At 34.3% G+C, this 18966-nt stretch overlaps 1 long non-coding RNA gene across 3 annotated transcripts in view; it reads right to left on the bottom strand.

The window, feature by feature from the left end:
• Positions 1–8477: 8477 nt before the first annotated feature.
• LOC134760547 (uncharacterized) overlaps positions 8478–18966 on the bottom strand; it is a 32956-nt gene continuing 22467 nt past the window's right edge. For 2 of the 3 annotated variants that reach the window (XR_010138215.1, XR_010138216.1), the window contains exons 4-6: positions 16615–16662; positions 10112–10191; positions 8478–8696 (exon numbers count right to left, since the gene is read on the bottom strand). This is a non-coding gene — a long non-coding RNA (uncharacterized LOC134760547). The remainder of the gene's footprint in view (positions 8697–10111; positions 10192–16614; positions 16663–18966) is intronic. The other variant, XR_010138214.1, reaches the window with a different exon arrangement.

The raw sequence follows: 18966 nt of genomic DNA, 5'->3' as shown, positions 1-18966 counted from the left end.
CAATAAAAACTATAAACATCTATCTGTGAAAATGTTTGTGATGTGTGGATTTATCTCAAAGAGTTAAAACTTTGTTTTGATTCAGCAGGTTGGAAACACTTTTTTTTTGGTAGAATCTAAGCAGGTACATTTTGGAGCCATTTGAGGCCTATAGTGAAAACGGAATATCTCGCAATAAAAACTAGAAGCAATGTATCTGTGAAAATGCTTTGTGATGTGTGGATTCATCTCACAGAGTTAAACCTTTCATCTGATTCAGCAGGTTGGAAATACTGCTTTTATAGAATCTATGAAACAATATTTCAGAGTCCATTGAGTTCTACAGCAAAAAATCCAATGTCTCACAATAAAGACTAGAAAAAATCTATCTATGAAAATGATTTGCGACGTGTGGATTCATCTCACAGAGTTAAGCTTTAGTTTTGATTCAGTAGTTTTGAAACACTTTTTTTGTAAAATCTATGAAGGAACATTTTGGAGCCCATTGAGGCTTACAGAGAAAAATGGAATATCCCGTGATAAAAACTCAAGGCAAGCTATCTGTGAAAATGTTTTGCCATGAGTAAATTCGTCTCAGAGAGTTAAACCTTTGTTTTGATTCAGTAAGTTGGAAATGCTCTTTTATACAATCTATGAGGGGATATTTTGGAGCCCATTGAGGCATACAGTAAAAAACCAAATGTCCCATAATAAAAAACTATAAAAAGCTATGTCTGAAAATTCTCTGTAATGTGTGATTTTATCTCACAGAGTCAAACCTTTCTTTTGATTTAGCAGGTTGGAAACACTATTTTTCTTGAATGTGCGAAAAGACATTTTGGAGCAAATTGAGGCCTACACTGAAAAACTGAATATCCCATGATAAAAACTAGAAACAAGCTATCTTTGAAAATGCTTTCTGTTGTGTGGGTTTCTTTCACAGAGTTATACCCTTGCTTTGAATCAGCAGGTTGGAAACACTATATTTTCAGAATCCATGAAGCAACATTTCAGAGCCCATGGAGGACTATATTGAGAAACCGAATATCCTGCAATGAAAACTAGAAATAAGCAATCTGTGAAAATGCTTTGTGATATGTGGATTCATCTCATAAAGTTAAACTTTGGTTTTGATTCAACAGGCTAGGAACACTGTTTTTTTGTAGAATCTACAAAGGGACATTTTGGAGCCCATCAAGGCCTATGGTGAAAAACTGAATATTCCCTATAAAAAATAGAATGAAGCTATCTGTGAAAATGCTTTCTAATATGTGGATCTCAGAATTAAAACTTTATTTTGATTCAGCAGTTTAAAAACACCCTTTTTGAAGCATCAACAAAGGGATATTTCAGAGCCCATGTGCATGTATATTGATAAACAAAATATCCTATGACAGAAACTAACAACTATTTATTTGTGAAAATGCTTTGCAATGTGTGGATTTATCTCAGAGAGTTAAACCTTTATTTTCACTAAGAAGGTTGGGGCAGTTATTTTGTAGAATACACAAAAAACACATTTTGGAGCCTATTGAGGCCTACAGTAAAAAATTGAATATTTCACAACAAAAACTAAAAACAATCTGTGTGTGAACCTGATTGGCAATGTGTGGATTCATCTCATGGAGTTAAACCTTTGTTTTGATTCAGCAGGTTGGAAATGCTTTTTTTTTGTGGAATCTATGAAGGGTCATTTTGGAGCTCATTGAGGCCTATAATAATAAACCGAATATTTCATGATTTAAGCTAGAAACAAGCTATCCGTGAAAATATTTGTTGATGTGTGGATTAATTTTACAAAGTTAAATCTTTGTTTTTATTCAGCAGGTTAGAAATGCTCTTTTTGTAGAATCTGTGAAGGGACATTTCAGTGCCCATTGAGGCCTACAGAGGCCTACAGTAGAAAACAAAATATCCCACAATAAAAAATAGAAACAAGCTCTATGTGAAAATGCTTTGTAATGTGTTCATTCATTTTACAGAGTTAAACCTTTGCTTTCATTCAGCAGGTTGAAAAAACTCTTTTCTAGAATCTACAAACCAACATTTCTAAGCCGATTCAGGCCTACGGTGTAAGGGCGAATATCTCGTGATTAAAACTAGAAACAAGCTATCTGTGAAAATAATTTGTGCTGTTTGCATTCATTTTACTGAGGTAAACCTTTGTTTTGATTCTGTAGGTAGGAAAAACTCTTTTTGTAGGATCTACAAAGGGACATTTCAGAGCCCATTGAGGTCTGCAGTGAAAAATCCAACATCCCATGATAAAAACTAGAAACAAGCTATCTGTGAACATGCTTTGCGATGTGTGAGTTCATCTCACAGAGTTAAAACTTTGTTTTGATTTAGTAGGTAGAAAAAACTGTTCTTTTTTATTATTATACTTTAAGTTTTAGGGTACATGTGCACAATGTGCAGGTTAGTTACATATGTATAGATAGACGCAATAAAAATGATAAAGGGGATATCACCACCAATCCCACAGAAATACAAATTACCGTCAGAGAATACTACAAACACCTCTACACAAATAAACTAGAAAATCTAGAAGAAATGGATAAATTCCTCGACACATTCACCCTCCCAAGACTAAACCAGGAAGAAGTTGAATCTCTGAATAGACCAATAACAGGTTCTGAAATTGTGGCAATAATCAATAGCTTACCAACAAAAAGAGTCCAGGACCAGATGGATTCACAGCCGAATTCTACCAGAGGTACAAGGAGAAATGGGTACCATTCCTTCTGAAACTATTCTAATCAATAGAAAAAGAGGGAATCCTCCCTAACTTATTTTATGAGGCCAGCATCATCTTGATACCAAAGCCGGGCAGAGAAACAACAAAAAAAGAGAATTTTAGACCAATATCCTTGATGAACATTGATGCAAAAATCCTCAATAAAATACCGGCAAACCAAATCCAGCAGCACATCAAAAAGGTTATCCACCATGATCAAGTGGGCTTCATCCCTGGGATACAAGGCTGGTTCAATATACACAAATCAATAAATGTAATCCAGCATATACACAGAACCAAAGACAAAAACCACATGATTATCTCAATAGATGCAGAAAAGGCCTTTGACAAAATTCAACAACGCTTCATGCTAAAAACTCTCAATAAATTAGGTATTGATGGGACATATCTCAAAATAATAAGAGCTATCTATGACAAACCCACAGCCAATATCATACTGAATGGGCAAAAACTGGAAGCATTCCCTTTGAAAACTGGCACAAGACAAGGATGCCCTCTATCACCACTCCTATTCAACATATTGTTGGAAGTTCTGGCCAGGGCAATTAGGCAGGAGAAGTAAATAATGGGTATTCAATTAGGAAAAGAGGAAGTCAAATTGTCCCTGTTTGCAGATGACATGATTGTGTATCTAGAAAACCCCATTGTCTCAGCCCAAAATCTCCTTAAGCTGATAAGCAACTTCAGCAAAGTCTCAGGATACAAAATCAATGTACAAAAATCACAGGCATTCTTATACACCAATAACAGACAAACAGAGAGCCAAATCATGAGTGAACTCCCATTCACAATTGCTTCAAAGAGAATACAATACCTAGGAATCCAACTTACAAGGGATGTGAAGGACCTCTTCAAGGAGAACTACAAACCACTGCTCAATGAAATAAAAGAGGATACAAACAAATGAAAGAACGTTCCATGCTCATGGGTAGGAAGAATCAATATCATGCAAATGGCCATGCTGCCCAAGGTAATTTATAGATTCAATGTCATCCCCATCAAACTACCAAAGACTTTCTTCACAGAATTGGGAAAAACTACTTTAAAGTTCATACGGAACCAAAAAAGAGCCCACATCACCAAGTCAATCCTAAGCCAAAAGAATAAAGCTGGAAGCATCACGCTACCTGACTTCAAACTATACTACAAGGCTACAGTAACCAAAACAGCATAGTACTGGTACCAAAACAGAGATATAGATCAATGGAACAGAACAGAGCCCTCAGAAATAATGCCGCATATCTACAACTATCTGATCTTTGACAAACCTGAGAAAAACAAGCAATGGGGAAAGGACTCCCTATTTAATAAATGGTTCTGGGAAAAGTGGCTAGCCATATGTAGAAAGCTGAAACTGGATCACTTCCTTACACCTTATACAAAAACTAATTCAAGATGGATTAAAGACTTAAACATTAGACCTAAAACCATAAAACCCTTAGAAGAAAACCTAGGCATTACCATTCAGGACATAGGCATGGGCAAGGACTTCATGTCTAAAACACCAAAAGCAATGGCAACAAAAGCCAAAATTCACAAATGGGATCTCATTAAACTAAAGAGCTTCTGCACAGCAAAAGAAACTACCATCAGAGTGAACAGGCAACCTACAAAATGGGAGAAAATTTTCACAACCCCCTCATCTGACAAAGGGCTAATATCCAGAATCTACAATGAACTCAAACAAATTTACAAGAAAAAAACAAACAACCCCATCAAAAAGTGGGCAAAGGACGTGAACAGACACTTCTCAAAAGAAGACATTTATGCAGCCAAAAAACACATGAAAAAATGCTCACCATCACTGGCCATCAGAGAAATGCAAATCAAAACCACAATGAGATACCATCTCACACCAGTTAGAATGGCGATCATTAAAAAGTCAGGAAACAACAGGTGCTGGAGAGGATGTGGAGAAATAGCAACACTTTTACACTGTTGGTGGGACTGTAAACTAGTTCGAACATTGTGGAAGTCAGTGTGGCAATTCCTCAGGGATCTAGAACTAGAAATACCATTTGACCCAGCCATCCCATTACTGGGTATATACCCAAAGGACTATAAATCATGCTGCTATAAAGACACATGCACGCGTATGTTTATTGCAGCACTATTCACAACAGCAAAGACTTGGAACCAACCCAAATGTCCAACAATGGTAGACTGGATTAAGAAATTGTGGCACATATACACCATGGAATACTATGCAGCCATAAAAAATGATGAGTTCATGTCTTTTGTAGGGACATGGATGAAATTGCAAATCATCATTCTCAGTAAACTATCGCAAGGACAAAAAACCAAACACCACATGTTATTACTCATACATGAGAATTGAACAATGAGAACACATGTACACAGGAAGGGGAACATCACACTCTGGGGACAGTTGTGGGGTGGGGGGAGGGGGAAGGGATAGCATTAGGAGATATACCTAATGCTAAATGATGAGTTAATGGGTGCAGCACACCAGCATGGCACATGTATACATATGTAACTAACCTGCACATTGTGCACAAGTACCCTAGAAATGGATATTTTAAGAAAAGGGTAATAAACCCTAAAATAAATCTCAAAACTTTTTTTCATTAATTTAAGTAGAAGAAACAGGATGTTTTTAGCTACTTATTCATCTTAGAAATTCTTGCATGGTTTAATTGGCCCTGCATATACATGGAGTGATAGGTGGTAGTTCCCTCCCTTCTGCTCCGAATTAGGGGGCCAGAATACCACTTCCCTTCTTTTCTCATGGTCTTATTGGCATTACACTGTGTTTTGATGATAGCTGGTTTAAGGCAAAAGACATAAAGGGAATACTAATGGTCTACATTTACGTGGTTTAAAGAAATCATATATTGTTGTATATTAAAGGTATCAATGTAAATATAATTATGCCCTTTTGCTACATTAAAACTTGACTGTAACATTGAGGGCTATGGTTTTAAAACTGGTTATGTGAGTGGAAATGCATGGTTCCTGAAACTATTTTCACATTCCCTGAGGTTTAGTAGAAGCTTCAAATTTCCTGTTTCTCCAATTGAACTTCAATGCTTATCTAAGGTCCATGTTAAAGTAGCTGAAAAGCTTTCTTTTGAAAAAGAAAGATATCCATAGCTAAAGTGTAGTTGGAAACCTCCATGAAATTCTTTACCTTCACATACCATATTTTTATGTTGTTTCCTCTTTATAACAATTTAAATCAATCTTGAACATTTTGTTGACTTTATTATGTTTTCTTTGCCCAGATGCTTTCTTCAGTCTACAACTCCTACATTTTCCATAACACCACTTATCACATTGTACATTTATTTTCTTAGCATTATGTAGAACAAAATTTCACAACTGGCCATGAAACAAGGGCACAGGGAGAACTGGGGAAAACATAGTATTTTGGAGTGTACCTCAGTGAGAGAGAAATACATCTAATTGATATAGACAAGGTCTAGATAATAAGTAAGCAGCAGGTGTCTCTTTCATGCACAATCCCCCTCTAAAAGCACTTGAAAGGGTTAAATTTTGAGACAAAAGAGACAACTCTAAAACTTCAGGATCTCGGCTTACTCTTGGTCACTGCTCATGTTCTACCAGACATTGTCCCAAACAGCTAAAAGTGTAAGCCTTGATCTCTGTGGTATTTTATAACTTCAAAACAAAGGAGCTCAGAGACGGAAAACTGAGGCTCAGAGAAGTCAGGACAAGGTGGTATCACAAAAGAGGAACACTTGAAATACCAATTGATCTTTCCTCCTACCTTTAAGTTGAATGGCTCATAAATTATCTCATATGTCTCCACATATTACAAGAAATAAAACTATATGGTTGCATGGTCCTATGACTAAAATTCCCATTGCAAATCTACAGACAAAAATCTCTTCTTCATGTTTCTCATATGAAGTCTAAGCTACATCTGACTTCAGTGAAGATGGCAAATAGCTGTTCCTCTTCCTTAAGCTCACCGTATATTTAACAAAAACTCTATTAAATAGCCCTTCCTCTCTCTTCCTTAAGCTGCAATTAAATTATATGTTATCATTATTTTAGGTTGGCATTTATCTTACACAATTAGCCTCTTTTTCTGTTCTGTGTCTTTTTACAAGGAGTTTTGTAGGTCATAACGTGAGTCAGTGCAACATGAAGATAAATTGCTTGGAGTAGGGAAAAAACAGAAAAAAAAATGGGATTGACAAAGAGGAAAGGAAATTGGTCAGGTTAGCTAATGAGCCAAGAATGTGAGAACATATATTTACTGATCTTTTTTCTTCCTTTCTGCATCTATAATGTATCTCCATTTAACAACCTCCTGGGCTTACAAATGTATAACAAGAAAAAAATATGTGAAGATTACTTTACTGTCCCTAATTACCAATTTTGCCCTGGCAACCATCTACTAAAACTACTAATAAAAAGAAGCATGATTTGTTTCTCCTACAGTTGGCTGAATTTAGTTAAATTAAAAATAAAGTGTTATTGACATTAGCTTCAGAAAATAAAGATCCAAAGCTGACTTGAGCAGTGATTTAACCAGAAAGCGATTAAATTCTATGAATATATATGACAGGCCTTATGTCTGAAGATTTTTATATTGACTCTTCTTATGGGCCTTGTTTTAAAAGATGCCAGAAAAAATATCTAATAATCTAAGGCAATGGCTAATGGAAATGCTACTGTTACAGCTCGAAGGTAACATATTTGTTTAAGAAATAGGTGTACTAGCCTTCCCTGAGACTCTTTTTCTGTAATTAATGATTAGTTGTATTTGTACTATAAATGATGGCGTTTGGATAATGATTACTGACCCGTATGCAGCTCCCAAACCACAGCAAACTTTGAAAATTCAATTACAAGTCCAGATGCTGTATACTGCATATGTAAACTGTTTCAGGAAGGAAGATTGCATATTAATAATTTAGTCTATGTGGGTTATCTCTGCAGGCTAGTGGATATTTTGCAGAAATAGTTCTTGGGGAAAGCAAAAGGTATACGTATACAGACACTAGACTGTTTCAAGTTTATTTCAACGTACAGCTACATTACATGTTTACTCTTATAATTAGTATTTTTGTGTCAATTATTAAAATCTCTCCATTTTTTAAAATTACTTATTTGATTAATATCTTTCAAAGATAAAAATAAATCTGAAGTATCAAGCTGTGTATTCTTGATGCCACAGAATATTATGTCATTTTTATGTGCTCAAACTGACTTCCTTCTGATTATAGAGTACAGAATAGCAATTGACATTTTTTGGAAAACTGTAAAAACCAACTTTCATAAATGAAGACCACCACCAACCAAAATTTATATCTAGTAGTAGACATGTACAATTTAAAAAAAAATTAGCATTTATTAAGTTTTACTGCTTATTATAGTTATTAAACTATTTACCCAATCATGTATTTTCTAGACACCTCCTATGAACCAGGATCTGTACTTGCTGTCCCAGTTATAAAGTAAAACAGCCTGTCCTTCCTGCACTCAAGGAGACAGCTCCATAAGTGGGGAGCTTGTTGAAAATGCAGAATTTGGGGAACTATTCACAGAGATTTTATTAAGTTACACTGAAAAAAGCCTGAGAATAGCTATGATCTCCTGTCTGGTGATTTGGATGTGATAGTCTCTTGAACATATTTTGAAATACACTTGCCCAAAGAATGGTGAAAGACCCAGCCATCCCTCCTCATGTGGCTGCTGAGGGAGATATATGCATAATAAAAAAAACTGCCAAAAACAAAGTCTCCTGTTCCTTTTTTTTCCATTTATTTTTTTCTACCACTTCAGTTCACATCTTTTCTTCCATTTAATAGTTTTCTGCTGTTAGACAAGACAACAGGAAATCTGGATGCTCCATTCCACACCAAATGAATCAGGACCTCCAGGTGAAAAAAAAAAAAAGTGGAGATCTGCTTTTTCTTCTTTTTCTTTCTTCTTTTCATTAATCTCTATTTGGAGAAACACTGGTCTTGGAAATGAATTGACATAGTAACGTGACCTTAGACAAATCAATTAAGTTTCTTGACCCCTGACTTTTTTTTTTATCTGTATAATGCTATTTTTACTAAGGATTTATTAATGTCCTTCCAGCTCTGGTATTTTCTTATTGATTCCAATTACATTTCAGCTTTATTCATTTTCTTTTTGATACAAATTCCTTTGATAGGAATGTCTTTAAACAAAAGTTTTGAGATTTAAAAAAACTGTAATCTTTGATAACTTCTACATTTATCATCCTCCTTATTTTAAATTTATTTTCTCTTGTTTATCACTAGCTAGTCTTCAAGTCTTGAAGTCAACTCAGACTGGAAAATATATGAAAGCCCTGTTCTTGTTTCTTTCGTATGTGCATTTGCTTTTTATAGAAATCTGGAAAAATTAACAAATTATAAAATGGTTTAATAATTATTTCAAGTATCTTTTCTAGGGTTTCTAATTGCTTTTCATTCATTGGATATGACAGTTCCAAATATATTCACCTTTGTAAATGAAGAGGATTGAATTTTAATCAGAAGAATGAGAAAATAAAAGTGCTATGATTAGAAAAGCTTGAGGATTATTCTAACCAGCAAGCAAACATCTTTAAAATCTTCAGAAGAATTGCAAAATTAAAAAAAAAATTATGTGGCAAGAACTCTCCATTGGATAGATAAATACAGGTAATAGATATCTTTGAGGTAAAATAGAACCTCAAATTAAATAGATTAATGTAAGAATTTAAAAAATGCTGATGAACTTGATATATTACAATAATGCTTCCTGGGCTGAAGGAAATATAAATAGGAGCAAGCCACAGTGGAAAAAACATACAATCTGTCTCACTGGGTGAGAGGGTTGTCCTGAAAACATATGACACCTGGAATGCCCTTTTCTCCAAGTATGCAAGTCCTCCAAATATCCTGAGGCTAATATAATGCCATCAAGTAAATGAACTTTGTTTATATACATGGGAACTTTTTAAGAAATCAAAACAGATTAAAATTCTCGAAAGCAGTATGATTGATCAATAACTAAATCTATCCATAACTGAGAATTTGCACAACCTGGGCAACAAGGATTTTCCAGGAATAAATTGCTATTCATCCATAGTGTGTAAATGACTCTTCCAAACGATTTTGAGCGATGTCACCATTTTATCTTATTTTTGTCTTCCTGTTCCATCTTCCACTGTCTCAAACTCTCTTTACTTCGTTCCTCAGGAACAGCTTTCATCTGCTCTTACTTCCTTTAAATATGTGATAATCTTTGCTCATTGACTCTATTTTCCTAAGATATGGTTGTTCTAATTGATTTTACCTCAGCTGACATTAGGAGCATTGTAAAAATTAATAACAATCTTACACAAGAATCTTTCTTAATACTATGAAATATAATCAGGTTTACCATTTTTATAAATCTCTTTGTTTAGAGTAAAACAGGTGATGATATGGCTTTATCATCAAGGGATTCACCTCAGTGCTAACCTAAAAAGAGAGGAAATTAGTTCTGATATAGGATCCAAACACAATTAAGCATTTTAACTCATGCATACAACAATCTGTCTCAATCAACTGCTACTCTTCTGTTTTACAATGAATTTCCTTCTTTCAATTATTTTCTAAGAAGCATTCTATTTTTGGCATAAAATATTGATTTCCCTGAACAAAAATTCATGAAGGTACCGCATAAGCGTGAAGACTTTAGATTTATGTATGATTTCTGAGCAGGGGCTATTAATTTTGGTTGACTTTGAGAGAACATTTGAATTGATTAGTATTAACTATTTTTAAATCAGTAGAGACTGAGTTATCATATACATATAGATGTGTATATGCATATGTGTGTATGTTTCTTCTTTTTTTAAATAGTGGGAGTAATGGGGTAAGATAAACTCATATAGACTAAAGAAAATAAACTCGTATAGATTAAAAAAATAAGTTGACAAATTTGAATTGTAGTATACAGAAGTACAACCTATTATAAATGTATATATGTATTAAGTATGATGAGTAACTACTCCTGTAATAACTATGTCTCCAAAAATCCTTCCTGGAAAATTGTTTTCTCCTAAATGTGCTGCTGCAGTTAACTTGTATTTTCCTATTGAAGCACTATTGCAATATGCTATGTTGCTTACTTGCTTGAGTACACGTTACTTGAGTAAACTCTGTGACAGCAGGGAGGGACCACACCTCTCTTTTTCTCATTCTTTTTTGTCCAACACCTTGTCTAATATATGAACAGACTTGTGGCTTCATAAATACCCACTGAAATAAATGAGCCGCATATTTTAGGCCCTGGTCACTTCTGCAAAGTCATGCTCAACCTCAATGCCAGTAATCTGGTATGTTATTTTTTGTTATCTTTTTTTTCTAACAGTGGAATAAGTATTGCAGTGATTTTATATTATTATGTCCTATGTTATTGACCTTAACACTTCCATTGGATACCTTAACACCATCTGTTCTATGCATCACTGCAGAGAAAGGTTGATGAAAGATTGATACCTGTCATCTTAGGAAGTCATTTGTGCACTGATTAAAGCAATTATAGGTGGGATAGTCTCTGAAAAATGTCCATTTTCCTTTTGTAAAGTAATTCTGTTATTTATGTCATGTCTCCATTGATGAGCCCACTGTCTCTCAAACTATTCACTAGCCAGTTTCTAATTTTATAATCTCCAAACCTTTGGAATTTGCCAACACAATAGAGCATTAGATGATTTTCTTGGACTTCATGCTTGATCTGCTTCAATCTATACTATTTGTTATAAACCTTGATGACTGACAGATCAGACCTATCATCTTGGATCCTCTGTAGTGGCATAATTTTGTCTTTGACAGATTATAACTTAAAATGGCTGAGAATACTTTGTCAACTTTAAAGTGTCTCTGCAACATTTTCAAGTATATCATTTTTGTCTTAAGCACTACAAAATACCTTTCCCTTATGAGAGTCAGTTAACTATTTTTAACTAGTTGCATTAAAAAGTGAAAACTAGGTTGCATTAAAAAGTGAAAACTAGTTTTCATTTCTAAATATGCTATTCTCTTCTAAGTAAATTAGGATAAAGTACTTTCTACTGAAAATCAAAATTATAAATCTGTTATCTTCAAACTTACTATGTACTTGTGAGTTTTTTATGTTAGGGAGTGCTTGAGTATAATGGGAGATCAATATAAAACCTCGTTTAAGAAACAATTTTGCATCTGAAATGATGCCTAATAGCTGAGGCAGTAGAAGTGGTGACCATTCCTGATAAAATTCTTCTTCATGAGTAAAAAAAATTCAAGACCAATGTATTATGAATCTGATTTTTTTCATATTTATACCAAAATAAAGAATGTTACATTATGAAATCATGGCTTGTTTTTACTGAGAGTGTTAAATTGTGGAGAACCAGTTATTTTCTCATAAGGCTTTTTGTCTGTGGTTACTGTTCAGTTACAATTGATGTCCTTAATGGCAGCGGAAACATCCATATCCACCATATCAGTCACATTCCAAGTAGCTGACTGTTGAATGCTTGGTGCATTAAGTAAGAGGCATCGACCAAGAATATTGAGAAAATTAAAGGGTTGTTAGAATAGAAAAAAGTTGAAAAAATATGGTTAGTGAGAAATGCTGTATAGTAGCATCCTTTAAATTTGACAGAAAAGTTGATTTCATCGAGAGTAGAAGAGTGGTTACAGTGTCATTTTTAACATAAGTTGAATATGTACTTAATTTTTAGTAGGAATGGTGTATTCTCTGAATTTGTAGATAAAAGTTATTTTTATTTAATCAGTTTCTACAGCCTTTCACCTTTCTTATCCATTTTATCTATCTATAAATGTTTATCATTTATTATCTTGTATATCTTCTTTTACATTTCTTATATGGATCTCTTGGAGTGAAGCGACCAGATGGTAGACACTCTTTATGAGTAGCTGTGATGTGGGTGTGCTGGGAAGGGAAGGGCATGGTCCCTTTAAATGATACGGAAGTGGGGAAGGGAAGTGCTGGGTAAAGGAGGGCATGGTCCCTGCCTAGGGCTTCACCTGCCTTCTGCCCAAATGTTGCATTTCCTAAGACCACTCTTGGCTGCTAAGCCCTCATCCTGTGTCTATAAAAATCTCTGAGACCCTAGCAGGCAGACACACAAGCGGCTAGACATCGAGAGGATGTCAAGAGGAGCACGCAAGTAGAAGATACCGGCAGTCCAGCAGGCCATCGGCCAGCAGAATGATGCAGAATTTGGCCAGAGCAGTTGGAGAAGCTCCACAGCCCCACATCAGGGAAAAACCATCTCCCTTCTGGCTCCCTCATCTGCTGAGAGAGACTGCCACTAAATAAAACCTTGCACTCATTCTCCAAGCCCAGGTGTGCGCCAATTCTTCCAGTATATCAATTCAAGAACCTGGGGTACAGAAAAGCCCTCTGTCCTTTCAAGAAAGTAGGGGGTATAATTGAGGTGGTTAACACAAGCCTATAGACGGCAAAACTAAAAGAGCACCCTGTAACACTTGCCCACTGGGGCTTCAGGAGCTGTAAACATTCACCCCTGGACACTGCCGTGGGGTCGGAGCCCCACAGCCTGCCCATCTGTATCCTCCCCGAGAGGTTTGAGCAGCAGGGCACTGAAGCAGCAAGCCACTTCCTCTGTCACATGCCCTGCAAGGGGGACAAGGAAACCTTTACCCTTTCAGGTGCTATCACATTAACTGTATAAGTAGTCATTCCACAAATATAACTTGAGCTAAATTTAATAGATGTATTATGGAGATTAATTGGAATAAAAAAATGCTTCAAGTACAATCATTTCTTTTCCTCTGTTATCTGGGACATAACCAAAAGTTAGAAGTTCAATATTAAAAAGATGATTCTCACACAAACCTAGGATAAACGTATTATAAGACTATATACAACTCATTAATGAGGGAACCAAAAAGAAGGTAAAACTGGTTTAAAATACATTTTGTGGAACTGGCATATAAAGAAAGACAATGTAGGGAGAAATGTTAAAATAAGACTGCTAGATAAAATACAGCACTTGTTAACGGCCTATAAAATAATATGTTAATCTTTCATGTTTTCTTTTCTACAAAGAAAAATCTACAAGTTGGCAGTAAATTCATACAAAGTTATATACATATATTAATTGTTCTGTTGGGTGTTTGTAAGCCAATGTTCAAGCTTTAATGTTCAAGTTTCAATGTTCAATGTTGAGCATTGAAAGTTACTTCCACACTGTCTGTGCTTTTTTTTTGAAGTTTTTAATGATTTTGTTAAACAGAGTCAATAAACTCTTAAATAGGGCCTAATAAAAATGTCTGCTTTTTCCCCAACTGTTTATATGGAAGAAATCTTTAACTCCTTTATCCAAAAGAAAACAACTGCTATCATGTTTGTCTCTCTAGGCTGTGAATGGTAGACTTGAATCCCAAAATCTAAGGGCCAACCATAAACTGCAACCAGAATGTAAGAAGACTTAATGAATTCATTTTCTCAAGAATTTTGCAGAAGAGTCTCGGTAGAGGAATTAAGAAATTAGTCACTATAATATACAGACATTGGTGAATAGAGAGTAATAGATTAGACCTATATAAGGAGTCTGGAGAACAAAAACAAACATTTCTTTCCAGAGCCTTGGGGTGGTGGGAGGGGAGAGCGACACAAGGAGAAGCATATGAATACACAGCCATACTTGGATTGTTTTAATCTCATTCCAGTAGAATTGAATGACTGGTTTGCAAGAACACTGCTAAAGGTCAAAAGTATAGGCTACTCCGAAGTAACCTCTGAATATCTAAAAGATGCTGTGTAAATCAAGCCCTCCAACATGATTGTATTAATATGTTTAAATGCATATGCAAAGGCAAAGACATGTTGTCTCATTTGTTAATTACTTCAAAGCGTTAGGTCTTGGGTTCACTAAATTTTAAAACTTGATATTTTTATATATTACTGTATCTTAAAAGAAAAGCAAAAAATATGAAAAAGCAAAATCAAATATTTTATAATATAAAGTGAAAAAAGGGCATTATATCAAATTTGATGTATTGCGATACTAACATGTCACATCTAGTTTAGTCTGATGTCCTGTTAGGTTTCATTGCCTACATGCTACCATAACTAGAGGTGACAGTTTAGAACATTTTATGTGTTAAAAGGCATAAATAGAAGTAAATTCTTTACAATATCAGGCAGGGAATTTTAAGTCAATTGGTCTAGGCTATCAAATACAAGTGAAAAAATTTCTAAGTGCACAAGGAAAAGGAAAAGCTTAGCTTCAAAAGTTGTGCTACTTTATGCTATCAAATTACATTTGAAAGAGGACTGATTATTTCAATGCTGAAACATATACACACAAGGGCAAAAGATCATTTTTAAACACAGCAGGCTTCTCTAAGTCCTGCTACAGGATCCTACTTAAAATGGCAAATGCAGATTTCATTGTGATGTTGATACCCTGTTCCTTCCCCCAAGGCTTGCTTTTCAACTTTTCTTGCTTGCAAATTTTCATCCTATGGTGTCAAGTAAGCATTTAGAGGATTTCACTTGGGATAATTCATTCTTACAGTCAGACTCAGTTGTGTGTGCAACAATGGCCTATCTATTCTGACATTATCGGAAATGAAGAAATGATTTTTTTTCTTTCAGCAGATGGTAAGCCTCATAAAATCTTTGTTTCAAACACCTTAAGAGTCCCTATGTATTTCCTAGCTACTTTTAGCTTAAAGTATTGTACTATTTGGTGACATGTTCAGGGTAAAAATATTTACATCCTATAGATTCAAATAAAAAATTGCTATAAATCATAGGCAAAAATTAGTGGTTAGATCATCCGTTAGAATATCTGCCAATGACAAGGTTATTTCAATATCTAGATTGATTTTATATGTTGAAAATAAAATGCTACAACCCTTTTCTCTGGAGGGCAAATTTAAAAATAAATTTAACCTATTTATGGGGGCATTAATTTAAAAATCAATTACTTGTTTTACAAATGAGATGTGGAAGAACTACGGAATGTTAGAATTTAAGTTTTTTTTTTAAAGTATTCAGCCTACTATATCATTTTATTTATGTATTTTATATTGCAATGAATATACATTTAAACAGGGACAAGTAATTTTTCTAAAAGATAAATTGAAAAGATAAAAGTGAGAATATCCAATGAGTAGACATAATTTCAGCACACTGGTATCACAAATTTTAATACCTAGCCTTATAATTTCTAAAGAATGTATTATTAAAAGAAAGAAAATTATTATTTAAAAGATAAACTTTGCTCCCCCAGGCTGACTTCCGATGTCCTTGATTTTTTTTTATACTTCGTATTTTAGATAATTTTATCTTCTTATTTTCTGTTCACGATATCTTCTACTTCTAACTATGTTGCTAGCCATATTTCATCTATGTTAATAAATACCTAAAGATATCCAGTGACCTTTAGATTACATCATTTTCATTGATAGGATCCTAATTCCCAGCCCCAAGTTCTTCCTTCAGACAATGTTGGTTCTAATTTTCAGAATTTGAGCGAGTAGAAGAATAAGAAAAAGACTTGGTGTTCGGGACAAGGGATATATGTTATAGTGACACAGTTGAGAGTATCAGAAAGTGTACAGAACTAAATTGGCCCCACAACAGTGGAGGGCCCGAATGTTTAACAGCAATGACCCCTACATAGTAGAATTTCAGGTGACAATTTTATTTTCAGATTAATTGATTAGTTGGCTTGCCTTTATTGGATAATTTTACTATTTTGGACTTGTATTACCTATAAAATATTGGCAAATTCATTTTTAAAAAAGACACTTAGAGATGACTGGGATTCCATATATTTGGAGTAGCAGAAAAATCCCCAATTAAACAGTGACTACAAACTATTGGAAGCAAATCTAATGAAGTTCACTATCTACCTGGAATATACGGATTTGGGAAGAAAAGCTTCATCAAGCCAGATAGACCTAAAATAAACAAAAATAAAGGCATTTGCAACTTTTTCTTTTGATAAGTTTTTTTCTACTAATTTTTCATGTGTCCCCAGCTTCCGCTTATTACTTGCCACTCTAGTCTTCTCTTTCTTTTTTCATTATTGAAACATAGTCAATCACATGTTTTTGTCTAATCAACTTACTATTTATTGATCTCCTAAAGAAGACATTCTTCATATATTAGAACCCTGTTCTACAGTTTTTATCATAGATTGATAGTACCTCTCACTTATTTTCATGTTCTAGGCAATGGGTAGCTTTGTTCTGCAGCTAAAATATTCTATGAAACTATGATCAAAAGTGCCACGAACAAAAGTGAATGGACTTTTGATGAGAATGTGGGGTTCACTAAGTGTGTTGCATTCTACATGTAAAATGTAAGTTTTGGAGTCAAGATTGGAATACAGATTTTAACATATATTATAATCTACCATTACAAAGTAAAAGTAATCTGCCATTGTTTTTAGTGGCAAAACCACAATTGCTTTTGCACCATCCTAATACTTTCCATATATGATCTTAAATAGAAAGATATAACTAGAGACTTACTCATATTTAAAATGAAGATAAATAATAATATTGATAAAGTTGTCTTATTTTATCAAATGAGATAATATGTAAAATTTTAAGCACAATGTTTGAAATATAGTAAATTTTCAATGAATATATTCTCACTACTAGTTAGTATTTTATACTGTAGGTGTATATTTTTGGAAAGAGTATGCAATAAATATTTAGCAGTTCTTTTTGTCAATTTTCTTTGATGGAATAATGTTTCTAAGTTTGAATCAATGAGGTTTAGGTGAACCTGATAAATCTGCAAATTCTAGAAGTTGTCCATCACCCAGTTCTGACTAGTGCATTCTAACTGGATGGTTGTAATTAATTTGTCCAGATATGAACATGTGACCCAATCTAGACGTAAGATTAAATCTTAGCTATTCCCTAGATGAGAGAAATAAAATTCTGACCACATCATTTTATTTCCTGACTCTAAAACTAGCTATTAATTCTAGACATTTTAGTTATACACAATTGTGTTGGAGAGCTATCTCATATCAACTTATGAGATCTGACTATTAAATTTTTGGAAATATTGTGAGGTCATTTTTAGACACAGAAATTATTTAAAATAAACATTTTAATTTATAATTAAATTATATTAAAAATAAGGAAAATAAATTACTTAAATTCATCACTTCCCAAGTATTTTGCTATATTTTGCTGTGATTTATGCTACCGAAAATATTTACATACGTTTGTATCATGGCAACACTATATAATGGCAAGCTAATGTGCAGCTCTCCAACTTCCTATTAGTGTCCTCAGGTTGTAGCTTGTAATTCAGTCATGAAGAGAGAATTTACAGCATGAAAATTAACACCACATATCAGGGTTCGATTTAATATTTTGTTGATTGTGTAGAATAAAAGTAATTAATAAAAGTAAAAATAAACAATGAACAAAAGTATGTTAATAATGCAAATTATTTTTTAAATTACGTCTGTAACCATTATATTGTGAACCGCCCCAACATACACAGACATATTATCCTTGTATTAAAAAATTATGATTCTCAGAACAGTGATTGTATCATTGGTGAACAAGTAAAGGTTTTAATTTTACCTTTATCTTACCATTAACGTATATAAAAATAGTAACCAATATTCATATTGAAACTCTATTCATTTGCTAATTGCAGTCAGTTATCTATGGATTTAAGAGTCAGGCAAAAATTAACAAAAACACCCCCTGAAAAGGGAACTAATATTTTATTACTTGTACATTATATGCTATGCATCTTTGTATAAGTAAAACATTAAAAAAATTTGCATATAAAATTTTTGAGTGATAATTCCTTTTTTTTTTTTTTCTGAGGTGGAGAGTTGCTCTGTCGCCCAGGCTGGAGTGCAGTGGTGCAGTCTCGGCTCACTGCAAGCTACGCCTCCCAGGTTCACACCATTCTCCTGCCCCAGCCTCCTGAGTAGCTGGGACTGCAGGCACCCGCCACCATGCCCGGCTAATTTTTTTGTGTGTTTTTAGTAGACGAGGTTTCACCATGTTAGCCAGGATGGTCTCGATCTCCTGACCTCGTGATCCACCTGCCGCGGCCTCCCAAAATGCTGGGATTACAGGCGCGAGTCATCACGCCCGGCCAGATTCTGAAATTTTAGAGAAGCTACAAGCCTAGTCAAAAAAAGGTTATTATTGCTCAACCTCAAAGGCAAATTCTGTGATGTGAATCTCAAGCTGTTACTTACTAAAGTATGACATTTC

The sequence above is a fragment of the Pongo abelii genome, chromosome 19 (genome assembly GCF_028885655.2).
Source record: "Pongo abelii isolate AG06213 chromosome 19, NHGRI_mPonAbe1-v2.0_pri, whole genome shotgun sequence".
NCBI lineage: Eukaryota > Metazoa > Chordata > Mammalia > Primates > Hominidae > Pongo > Pongo abelii.
This window is presented reverse-complemented; position numbering and strand designations above follow the sequence as displayed.